This window comes from Peromyscus leucopus, chromosome 19 (assembly GCF_004664715.2).
Source record: "Peromyscus leucopus breed LL Stock chromosome 19, UCI_PerLeu_2.1, whole genome shotgun sequence".
NCBI lineage: Eukaryota > Metazoa > Chordata > Mammalia > Rodentia > Cricetidae > Peromyscus > Peromyscus leucopus.
Window position 1 is genome coordinate 52,005,536 of NC_051079.1, and position 13,137 is coordinate 52,018,672.

At 45.1% G+C, this 13,137-nt stretch overlaps 1 protein-coding gene across 1 annotated transcript in view; it reads right to left on the reverse strand.

Annotated features, from left to right (window-relative positions):
• Positions 1–13,137, reverse strand: part of Atp8b1 (ATPase phospholipid transporting 8B1) — a 130,843-nt gene that overhangs the window by 94,222 nt on the left and 23,484 nt on the right.

Here is a 13,137-nt window from a genome sequence, read left to right on the forward strand (position 1 = left end):
CACTCATTAGCCCAGGCTGGGCTGTTATCCTGGATGCCTCTGCCTCTGCTTCCTGAGCACTAGAATTACATGTGTTCACCATCAGACCCAGCACAATACACCTGCCTCTTGCTGTTGAAAGGGTGAAGAGAGAGGGAATGATCTGATGCACGTGAAGCTCATGAGACAGAGCTTTATTCAGAGAGAGGTGCAGTTAATATCAGCTCTTGCTGTTCTTACACTGGAGGAGTGGACACCAGGAGAGGCAAACCCATGGCCAATTGACACCTTAGAATGGCTAGGTTACTCCAGCCCGCACTGGGCTCAAATGGCCCTGCGCCTGTTGAATCATTAATAGCCAAGGGAATGCCTCACTGGTAACCTGCGTGCTCCGACTGCAGGAAAGTGTCACCCTAGTAGTGAGAGAGACATTAAATATTTCAGGTGAGCAGCTGCTCAGAACAAAGCTGCCTTCGGCAGATCCATTACTGTCTCCCTTAGATCTCTGCAATGTGTCAGAAGACCTAGACTCAAGGAACTTAACGCATAACACCAGCAATGCATCTTAAGAGTATCTTCGCATAATAAACTCGTGTTCAGAAAGACAAAGTATTATTATTTTTTTTTTCAGCACTAGAAACTGGCTTTACATGTGACACCTCTGCCATGATATACTGTATGGACCTTGCCAGCGTGAGACACACTACACCGGCCAGACAAAAATAGTCCTTGGTTGTTTATCAACAAAGTGCAATTGTAAATAGGAGAACGCAGTGCTAAATGTGTTTATAAATTCATGCAGCACATTCCTATAAGGCTTGCCTTGCACAACTGTCTTTGGCCAGCATCCATTTATAGATTAAAATTCATATATTATATAATCACGTTCACATTTGGGGAGTAAAGACTTTTATAAAGAAACTGGACTGTCCAGGTTTTTTATCCAGCTGAGAAAAAAAAAAAAGTCTTTGATATCATATCCCATGATTTGGCAACTTCACATCCATGACTTAATCGAGCTCATTTTTGATTATCTGTATGTTTAATGATTGTTTAATTCATTATCTGCTGCTCTCAAGCCAGGGACCCTCCCTGGTCAGGTGTTCACCCCACCTGTTTACACAGGCCAGCTCCCAAAGGGAAGTTGAACTCCTAGCTCCTTAGCAGGCCGGCAGAGGTAAACATCTAAAGCACTTGCACACCATAGTGAATCCTGCCTTTTCCCAGTGAATCCTGCCTTTTCCAAGATCTCCGGAGTCACAACAGCACTGTTTGAATCATACCTATCTCCAGCTATGATGGAACAGAAGGCACTTCCGGGGACAGCCACATGGGACTCACAGGTGCCCAGAGGCTGTCTCTGCCTCACACAGAGGCCTTGCACTCGAGTGTGCGTGTATACACGGGCGTGCACATACACACATCACCCGGCAGGTGAACAAAACCTGCAGCTGCATACTGTAATCTCAGCAAAGTGTTTCTTATCTAAGTTTTAGCTTCAGTTAAAAATCTTGTCAAAGAGAGCAAGGCAGGTCTGCATAAATATGACTAAAATGTAGACATGTACGGCATGAAAAACTTATTTTCAAAAGTAACGTGGCATGGGAGTAGGGCGCTGAGGCTGGAGAGATGGCACAGAGGTTAAGAACACTTGCTGTTCTTCCAGGGGACCTGGGTTAGAGTTCCAGCATCTACATGGTAGCTCACAACCATCTGTAACTCCATTTCCAGGATATCTAGTGCCCCTTTTTTTGGGTCTACACGAATGTGTATAGACATGCATGCAAGCAAAGCACCCATGCAGATAAAATACAGTATTTGTAAATATAAAATAGGGGGTGGAGCAAGATGGCTCAGTGTATAAAAGTAATCGCTGCCAAGCCTGGTGACCTTATTCAATTCCCAGGACCCACATGGTGAAAGGAGAAAACCAACTCCCTCAGATTGTCCTCTGATTCCCACATACCCAAAACTGCACGCAAAAACATGCATAATCAATCAATGTAATTTTAGAAGCCTTGTAAAAATAAATAATATGGGAACTTAATTACCATTAACTAATGTTTTGAAATATACACACATATGGATGCATCAGTCACATTTCAGAAATGATATGAATTCCATAGAAATATAGTCACCCTAATGCCATCAGTCCTAAAGCACAGTCTGCTCAGTTTGAAAACGAGAATCCAGATGTCAAAATGTTCTTAAATTGGGAACTTGGGCATCACTCACTCATGGCAGCTATCCCCGGAAGCTAAGGCAGGCTGTACTGGAGAGACCACGAGCTTCTGCAGCCAACCTGAATTTTCCTCAGTCCTGTCAGGGATCTAAATTTAGGAAGCCCAGACAAGGACCATTACTGTTACCAACTGAAAGACAAAGAACCAGGCTTCTAGGGAGTTAAAAACAATGCCTTGATGTCATACATCCAGTAGGTAGCAGCTAGAATTGCAGTTGAGCTCCGTTTCGCCCCCAAATTGGTGGTGTTGGTCCCCACACTTTGTGGCTTACTTGTCCTCTACTAGTGAGAGAACACACACACACACACACACACACACACACACACACACACACACACACACTGGTAATTTCCAAATTCTGTCTGCAAGAGAGAAAGTGCCTTCTAGATCACTGTAGAGAACACAGGGTATGTTGAGTTAGTATGTGGGTAGTAACTACAAATAGCCACAAGTTCTCGCAAAGGTAAGAGAATGGGAAGAACTATGTAACCAGACCATTTCCATATTAGAAGTTCTGAGAGGGAAAAAAAAGGATCATTCTCTTAGATTCACCTGCTCTAATATTTTCCTATTTGTTTCATACTTGTATCATGTGTAATATATGCATATACACATACATATTACACACACACACACACACACACACACACACACACACACACACACACACACACACACAGAAACACAGGCCCCATTCTGGCTGCCCTGTCCTGTGTGATCTACCCAACACATGCATTTGCACATTCCTCCCCTGGACCACTTGAGGTTTAAGATACATGGTTAAGTCAAGTCACACCCTTCTATGCCTAAATACTTCCAGGCAGTCTCTTCCATTCTTTTATATAAGCATGGTATAATTACCAACTTTAGCCAATTCAACATGGTGTGATAACATTAATAAGACCTCTACTTTGTCCTGTACCCAATAATGCCATCTGTATTGCTAATTTCCTTTAGTACAAGATCCATTCTATAATCGGGTATTTCTTCAATTGGCTACAATGTTTCATCTTTAATTTTTTTTTTACAACTTACACAAATATTTAATTTCACATTCACTTCAACACAGTAGCTTTACTGTTTCATCTTTAATTTTTTTTTACAATTTACACAAATATTTAATTTTACATTCACTTAAATACAAGTAGCTTCATCCTCTTTTTCTTTTTTTTTTTTCATTGCACTGGGGATCAAACCCAGGGTGTTCATTATACTAGACAATAATATACAAAGTCACCGGTCACTGAGCCACACCCAAGCCCTTTCTTATTTTAAATTGTATTTACTTATTTTTATTTATGTGTGCACATGGAGGTCAGAGGAAAGCTTGCAGAAGTCAGTTTTCTCCTCCCACCATGTGGGTTCCAGGGATCAGGCTCCGGTCATCAGGCTTGGTGGCAAGCATCTTTACCCATTGAGCCATCCGTCTGGCCCCACATTCTTCCTTAATTTTTTTTTTTTAAAAAATCATTTTTATTTATGTGTATGTGTGTGTATGTGCCCATATGTGCAGGAGTCCATAGAAACCAGAAGGGGGCACTAGGGGGCACTGGGACCCCTGGAGCTGGAATCATGGGTGGTTGTGAGTCACCTGACATGGGTGCTGAACTCTTGTCCTCTCCAAGAGCAGTACATGCTCTTAACAACTGAGCCCTCTCTCTGCCTCCCAAATTGCCTATGACATGTGGCATCCATCGGTGGCTCTCTCCTGAGCCAATCTTTATTACCAAGGCTACAGAGGATGACAACCCAACCCAAAAACCCTTCCACATTCATCAGCTTGGACCACACACTGGAAGCACAATCCCCTTCTTCCTATGTATTTATTCAGCTCTTGTTCATCACTATGAATGTACACGTTCCCACTTTTTCTTATGGTTTATAATCCCTTATAGCCCATGGGTGTTCCAACCAACCTAGGTTTGGTAGGTAAGAGTTCCTTTAAGGTGTGCCCTATAACAGACTGTCAACATTCTTTGAGAATGATTTCTATACTTTGGGACACTAATGAGATTTTCCAGCCTCAAGTTATGCCCCCAGCCCTGTGTTCTGTTCTTGATCTAGGTGTGCTTGGTTCTTTAAAAAGGAAAATGATAATAGAAGACAGGATCTCAGTGACAGATGTGCCTACTGTTAGTGGCAGTCTGTCTAGTTAGGGTCTCTACTGCTGCGACGAAACACCATGACCAAAAAGCAAATTGGCTTACACTTTCATATTTCTGTTCATCACTGAAGGAAGTCAGGACAGGAGCTGATGCAGAGGCCATGGAGGGGTGCTGCTTACTGGCTTGTTTCCCATGGCTTGCTCAGTCTGCTTTCTTACAGAACCCGGGACCATCAGCCCAGGGATGGCACCACCTACCATGGGCTGGGCCCTCCCCAATGGATCACTAATTGAGGAAATGCCTTACATCTGGATCTCTTGGAGGGATTTCCTCAACTGAGGCTCCTTCCTCTCTGATGACTCTAGCTCGTGTCAGTTGACACACAAAACCAACCAGTACAAAGTACATTCCTTCTTCACCCTGTGGTGAGCAGAGTTAAGTACCATATGCAGATATACAGATGTGCTGTGTATGAACATATAATATTTGGCATGCTTTTATACATGCATATTTACAGAAACGAGTTCACAACTGTACTTAAATTCCAACTGATCTCTACAACATCCTCTTAATCCCTTTCGTACTTTGTGTCTTATTCAGTGAGATCCTTGGCTCTCCCAAACCATCCTCATCTGGTCAGTGCTAAAATGGATCTAATTTTCTTTCAAATTGCTTTACCAATATTACTATGGAACATACTAAAACAGTTGGTATTTCTTTACAATTCTCCCTTGTCGCTTGAACTAGCTATTTTTCTCACCACTCTGACTAAACACTCATCCTGGCTAGTTTTTATGTCAACTCATATAAGCTAGGGTCATCTGGGAAGAGGAAATCTCAGCTGAGAAAATGTCTCAACAGACTGGCCTGTTGGAAACCTGTGGGGACGTTTTCGTGACTGATGTTCGATGTGGCAGAGGCCAGCTGACTGTGGGTGGTCCTACCCCTGGGTTATATAAAACAGCAGGCTGAGCAAGCCATGAGGAAGAGCCAGTAGGCAGCATTCCTATGTGGCCTCTGTTTCAGCTCCTGCCTGCAGGCTCCTGCTTGAGTTAATCACCACGAGTTCTCTTCCTGATGGACTGTAGGCTGTAAGATGAAATAAACTCTCTGCTTTCTTCCCAAATTGCTTTAGGTCATGGCAGTTATCACAGCACTAGAAACCTAACTAGAACACCATCCCACAGAGGCAAACTGAAGGGGAAAGCTTACTCAGGCCCATGGGTTAGGGAATAGGGTCCATCATGGCTAGGAACACACGGCGCCTGGCGTGACTAGAGATGCATGGCAGTAGGACTCACGTATAGCATGTTACATCTTCGTGGACTAGGCAGAACTTGGGTCCGAACAGGATCAGGTTCCAACAACCAAGGCCAGTCCCTAGCAGCCTCCAGCAGTCAGCTAGGACCTATGTCTCCACAGGTCCCATGACTTCCCCCAAACAGTGCCACTGACTGTACAAACAGGTTCATTTACTTCCTTTTGCTTTTAGTTTTGGGGTCTCCCCTTTCTATTCTCATTGATTTAGGGCATCTTTTGTTGTTGTTGCTGTTTGTTTGTTTCGGACAGGGTTTCTCTGTGTAGTTTTGGTGCCTGTCCTGGAACTCACTCTGTAGACCAGGCTGGCCTCGAACTCACAGAGATCCACCTGGCTCTGCCTCCCAAGTGCTGGGATTAAAGGCGTGCGCCACCGCCGCCGCCTGGCAGATTTAGGCCATCTTTTAAATGTGGAACAATAATGCTCTCCATGAAACCAAAGATGTGCAAAGAAAAGGACCTAGAAAAGCGGTCCTTGTCATCCTACCTCTGGATCCCACCCATTCTGTGTGGAGGCTAACGGCCCTGTTCATCCTTCCTGTGTTTTATATGAAGGCCAGAAGAGATGTGGGTTTTTTTCTTATGTCTCCTTCACAAATACAGATCATACACACTTTCTACACTTCCCTTTCTCAGTTAACTTCTGGAAATCACTAGATGCCATTGTTTAGAGAACTGTTTATAAGAAGAAAGTGTCTATGTCTGTAGATATCATTTTCTTTAGACACAGTCTATCTTTGAATCTCTGCCCAGCTTGGCACACTCAATCATCCTGCCTTGCCCTCCAGAGCGCTCAGATTAGAAGCATGCACCACCATGTCATTTCAGAAATGCTTTTTAAATGAATCTATAAATCCTGCCATATTTTCCTCCCATCCTTTCTCTGTTCTCCAAGAAATAAGTCCTCACCTACACTTCCATATGATTCAAGTATAGCTTTCCTTCAAGGGTTCAAGTTAGCCAAGACTGAGAGTATATTACTAAGAATTTACTAACCAGGCCTTCCCCAGGAAACATTTCTATCAGAGGTGGTGAACATTTTATGATATGATATGCAATAACATCAGCTAGGTAAATATTCACATGCAGGGAATAGAGTAAAAGGATCATTCAGTGAACTTTTACCTCCTGCCAGATAATTGGCAAGCCATATCAAGTGGTCATAAAAGGAACCAGGCAGGGAAAAAGCCATCTAGATGACTCAGAATCATCTACCTGTCCTGCTGGTAACTCGCTCCCAGCCCTGCCCTGGCCTTTACAATCCAGCCACAGTTCAGGGTCATTTGCTCCCATTCTCCCACACTTCCCAACACAGAGGAGAGATGCCAGGGGGTCCTCTCAATTTGCCACCAGCACCCAAGTTCAAAGGGGCCAGCAAAGGGCAAACATTCCAAACCCCTTAACACCAACAAGAAGGGGGAGATGCTGTGATACTAGGTTTTTCTTAATCTCTCCCATACACAAAGTTCCCAGGGAAATAAACAGCTAAAATTTATCTACCCAGCCCACTGAGTGATTCATATATATATGAGATTGGGTCTCCTTGTGTAGCCCATGGTAGCTTCAAAGTTGTCATCCTCCTGCCTCTACTCCTCAAGTGCAGGGATTACAGATGTGTACCACCACCACATGTGGTTCCAGAGTGGTTTTAATCAGCCCCAGCCCCAGTGGGAGAAAGCTGAATGATGAATTCAGGAATAATGATACCATGATTAACCAAGTCTTTTCATCAACATCATCACCCCGGAGTAACACAGAGACAGAGGCGAGGCCAGAGTGGCTTCTGTCTCCATGACTGTTGGTTAAGTTTGCATCTAAAACACCCCCAAAGGCATGTGGTAAAGGCTCCGCTGTTGGCTGGTGGGCATTTGGGAAATGACGGGCTCCCGAGGACTCTGATGCGTTCATATCCTGATGGCATCTTTTTGAAGGTGGTGGCTTACTTCTTTGCTCCTCTCCCCTCTTCCCTCCTCCCTTTTCTCTCCTCCCCCTTCTTCCCTCTCTCATCCTCCCTCTCTCCCTCCGTTTCTCCTTCCTTTCCTCTTCCTCCATCCCCCGTGACACCAGCAGCCATAGATGGCCTGTTTTGATCCGCTGTATGCTCTTCCCTGTGATCTGTGGCCTTGTCTCAGGCCCGAATCAGTGGAGGCAAGTGAGCAGAAGTCAATGGTTCCTCCTTGAGTGTTTTGTAATGGAAAACTGACCGACACATTTTCGGAGGACAGGCAGAGGAAAAGCCCTGATCCCAGGTCCTTGCCTGGCAGAAGGGGCTGTTAGCTGCGAACAATGTCTGAGGAGGCTCCTCCCATGAACAGTCTGTCACCACCCTTCCCTTCCCTTTCGACTTCCCTAAACGGAACACTGGTCTCCATTGAGGGGAAGCCAGTGGCTTCCACAAAGGCCAGCCTGGAGGCATGCCCATCTGGACTTTGCTCCCATGCCGCTCACTGTGCCGCAGCAGCGTGTGACAGGAAAATACAGCTACCCGATCCCCTCCTCTTTGTTCACCCAGGGGAACAAAACGGGTGAAATCCAAACTCGGGAGGTCCAAAAACTGTGTCTAGAAAAGGAACGTGGGCCCCAACGAAACAGAAATAATCCACATTCTCCAAGTCAGTACTTGGATTCAAACTCTAGCAAGAACAGTTAAAAGGGCCCCTTTGAAATGACACCCCAGGAACACCATTACTGAACACCTTTGCTGAAAGAACACGGAGTCACAGAATATTGTCACCGCCACTCGCAGGCGATATTCCAAAGAGGATTTCTCAAAGTAAGAGGGGCAAAGGACTAGGACCCGGGCATGGCAGCATACCTAACACTGAGTTTGAGGCCACCAGGTCCACACAGGGAGACCTTGGAGAGAGGGGTATGAAGAGGGAGGGAGGGAAGGGCCGGAGGAGGCGTATCCCTGAAGGAACAGCAGTAGTCTAGCATGTTTCCTGACCCAGGCCACACTCCTGGCTGTGCTCCGATTATCACAGTCTCTGAGGGCTCTTGACCCGACCAGTGGTTCCAAAGGGTGACCACACAAGGTCACAGTGGACTGCGGAGCCCGGGCCTCCCTGAGCATGGCCTGGGGCAGGGCGCTTCTGTTTCCATGTGTCTCCAAAGGATGCCTGAGGCCCCTTCCGGCACCCAATTTCAATTCTACGAGGCTCTCACCTCCCCCTCTCTCCTTCCCTCCCTCCCTCCCTCCCTATTTTCTTTCTTTTTCTATCCTTTTAAAAGTCAATAGGCCAGGTTTTTTGTTGGTTAGTTTGCTTGTTTTTTTGTAGTTTCAGTTTACAAAAAAAACTTAAGAAGTCCAGAGGATTCCCCTATGTCTTAACTAGGGTTTCTGTTGCTATGATGAAACATTACAACTAAAAGCAAGTTGGGGGAGACAGGTTTGTTTGGCTTTATACTTCCACATTGTAGTCCATCACCGAAGGAAGTCAGACAGGAACCCAAACAGGGCCGGAACCTGGAGGCAGGAGCTGATGCAGAGGCCGCGGAGGAGTGCCGCTTACTGGCTTGCTCAGCCTGCTTTCTTATTAAAGCCAGGACCACCAGCCCAGGGATGGCATCACCCACAATGGACTGGGCCTTCCCCATCACTCACCAATTAAGAAAATGTCCTACAGATAGATTTTATGGGAACATTTTCTCAGTTGAGGTTCCCTCCTTTCAGGTAACTCTAGCTTCGGTCAAGTTGACATGAACGTAGCCACCACTTCCTATAAGCCTGTGGCCCCTCCCTTAGTGTTCCCTATCAATGGCAGCCCGAGTTACTATAATTACTACAGCTGATGGGTCGATTATTAACTAAAGCCCGTGGTTGACAGTGGGTTTTGCCAGTGATGTTATACGTTCTGCGGTTTGACAAATCTGTAGTGACTGTGTATGTTCCCACTAAGGAACACAGCGCACAGAGGGGTGGGGTGTCCAGAAAGACAGTAGGAGGAGGTGAAGGCTATTTATGCCAAGTGATCCTAAAGTGAGCATAAGCCAGAACTGCTCACACTGAGCAATGGTAAGATGGCCAAATATCAAAGACAGGAAAACACGCTCTTTTCCCCCTATTCTGATTTTCCCTGGGAACACATAAATACGCTTTCTCTGTTATTTAAATTTCCAAACTCGTAAGTATTCCCTGATGATGTAATGTTCTTCCAGAACACAATGAGTCACAGATTCTGTGGCTTTGTAGCCTCACATAGTACTTTTTTTTAGTAGAGTTAAAAGATGGAAGCCAGATGTCGACAGAGATTACAACTCATTATCTAGAAATAATGAACGCCTCAGGTTCCATTAAAATAAGGGGGTTCATGAAATGAGACTGACTGAGAAAAAGGGAGCTTCCTGAACGTACATGTCTGCAGCTTCCTAGCTATTGCCATGGCCTACATTCCAAAAATGGGATCATTCCCAAAACTCTCTTGAGATAGAGCTCCACTTCTACAAGTTATATCAGAGCCAGTGGCAACATTTGAACATTCACATTTTTACATGCATTTTATACACACTTTCAATTTTGTTACAATCAAATGAAATCAACAAAATAAATACTACTACTGGCTTTGTTTCTTTCAGTATGATGGTGTACTGTGTAATAGGTACTCACTATACAGATTTTCAGTAAGCAAAGAAATGTTTTGAAGAGGATTTGGAGACTTTTATCTTCCTCTGACATTACCCTTGAATGAAGCTTTCTCTTCCAACCGTCTAATTGTCAAAAAATGGAAGCTACATGCTGGTGAGGATCTGGAAAAGTTGGAGTCCTTGCTCACTGCTGATGGGAATCTGAAACAGTATGGACATTTTGTGTGGAAAACCAGTGAGAGTTCCAGGGAAAAATTAAGCATAGACTTGTCACATCATCTCTCAGCCCCACTTGGAGGGAGGCATTCACCCTCAAACCTGGAGCAGTGATCAGAACAGATACTCGTTCAGCCACGTTCTAAGCAGCACTGTTCACAATCACCAAACAACAGAGACAACCAAAGGTCTACCTGATGACTCGATAGGAAAGTGTAGGTAGGGTAGATGCCACGAGATACTGTTCTGTCTCAAAAAAAGCCATCTCCTAAGCAAGCTATAACACAGGTAACCAAAGACACTATAGGAAGCCAAACAAGCCAGCCACAAAAGGGTAGATATGGCAGAGTCCACCTCCATGAGGATCCAGAGCAGACGAACTCGGAGACAGAAAGTGGAATGACCATTGTTGAGGAAGGACTAAGGACGGGACAGAGAGGCTGCTCCCGGGATACGGAGTTTCAAATTAGAGGAAACAAAAAAATGTTCTATGATGGTGACAGCTGAACAACAGTGAGAACCACTTGATACCACTGAACCACGCACTTCGAGCTATTTAAATGGGGGCCAGAGAGAAGGCTGAGCCCTGAAGAGCACTGGCTCCCCTTCTCGAGGACCCGGGTTCAATCCTCAGCACCAACATGGCAGCCCACAGCCATCTGTTCCAGGGGATCCAACACTTCTGGTCTCTTTGGGCACTGGACACATGTGGTATACACAGACATGCATGCCAGCAAAACACCCTACACCTAAAATAAAAATTTAAATGAATTGAGTTTATATTATGCATATATTACCACATGATGATTTTAGTTATTTGTTTGCAGGTATCTGTACAATTTTATTTAGTTAGTTTTTGAGACAAGAGTCTCACTATGTGTCCCTGGTTGGCCTGGAACTTGCTATGTGGACCTGGCTGGCATTTGTTTTTACAACACGGTTTCACTGTGGATCCCAGGCTATCCTAGAACTTATTATTTCCAGGTTCAGCCAAGGTTGCAGGCCTCTATCACCACACTGGCTCAAAAGCATTTTTAAAGTTAGTTGTTTTTGCCATTTCTAGAGAAAAGAGATGAGAGTAACATTGATTTTAGCATTTAAAAAAAATATCCAGATCACAGAGGCTGCTTAAAAAGTAACAGATTTTCTGCCTACATGTGTTCCTGAGCATCTGTTCCCTGAGTCCAAGCTGCATGTGTCTGGCTAGGGATAGGGCAGCAGACAGGAGTCATAACCCCCTACCTTCATGGCTTAGGGGCAGGCAAGGTCAATGGTTCTCAAACCATTCTCAGAACCCACTGGAAGGCTTTTAAATGTAAATTACTGGACCCTTTCCCTTAGTAGTTTGGATTCAGAAGTTCAGGGATGAGCCTGGGAATGCCAATGTCTGGCAAGTCCTTGTGTAACATAGATATTACTGCCCCCAAACCACCCTTTGGGACGTTCCTGTGGGCTGGAAGGATGGCTCAGCTGGTAAAGGCTAGGCTCACAATGAAAACGATAAGAGAAGTTCTGATGTATCGGTGTGAGTACAGGAAGAAGAGCTCATAGCCATGACAGGGATTCATTTGGAGATGTATCCCAGCCCAGAACCCATCTGTCCCCAGCTGAGGTGTCATGGGGACTGAGATTTGAATTGAGATGAGGATGCGGGAGGGAGCCTGGTGGAGGAAGAGACAGGCATTTCAGACATCGGGCACAGTGCTTGCAAAGGTCTAGGAAGAAGACCACACAGCCCTTGTTCTGGGAGCTGAGTCTTTCCAAGTCAGGCGAGCTTAAGGGTGATGGGGAACGTTATGACTGAGGTAAGAGACAGGTGAAGCAGGTCATGAAGGGCTTTAAGGAGGTTAGATTCACCCAAGGACAAAGGGGAGCCAGGCTCCGTCAGCCTCTAATGCCAATAAAACACTGAAGGACTGAAGCTGGGCTATCCTTGGGAAAGCCCAGGGCCTGAGGGGCTTAGGAAGGTGACATGCTCGCCTGATTCTAGAATGAGGTAAATGCAAGCTCTGGGTTTCCATCAGCTCCCCTGCGGCTTGAGCTGTGCACTCTTCTAGGCAAGGCCTGTGGTACTGTCCAACGCAGTAGCCACTAGCCACGTGGGGCTGTGTTAACATAATCAGCAGAGGCTCAGTTAAAAGCCAGTTTCTCAGCTGCATTTGGCACATTTCAAGGGCTTAGCAGCCATGTGTGGCTAGCGGCTACACACAGGACACTTTACCACCTAAGTCCTTCTGGATAGTTCTGGTTCAGGGAGCGGTGGTTACAGGGATGGAACCAAGGCTCCTCCAGCATTTTGGGTTTAGTGTATGAAAGCTGAAAGCAATATGCTTTCACATACTACATAGACATAATACAACACACACTCCTACATTTACAAGAAAAAAGTCTAAAGTCCTCATTCTCTCTCTCTCTCTCTCTCTCTCTCTCTCTCTCTCTCTCTCTCTCTCTCTCTCTCTCTCTCAAATATCTTCATCCATCTTTTATAAGGAAAGACACCTTTTCAAGCCACTAAGAAAAATCCTAGAATCTTACTTTTTCTGCAAAGCTATCCCCAAATCCTAAAAATAGCTGCCTGCATGAATTGAGAGAGGAAAAACATATCTCAGATTAAAATTCTAAAAGACTGTGTTTATTGTCCATGTGTTAGCTAAGCTTTTAAAGCTTTCTCTACTGTGCATTTAACTTGCCCG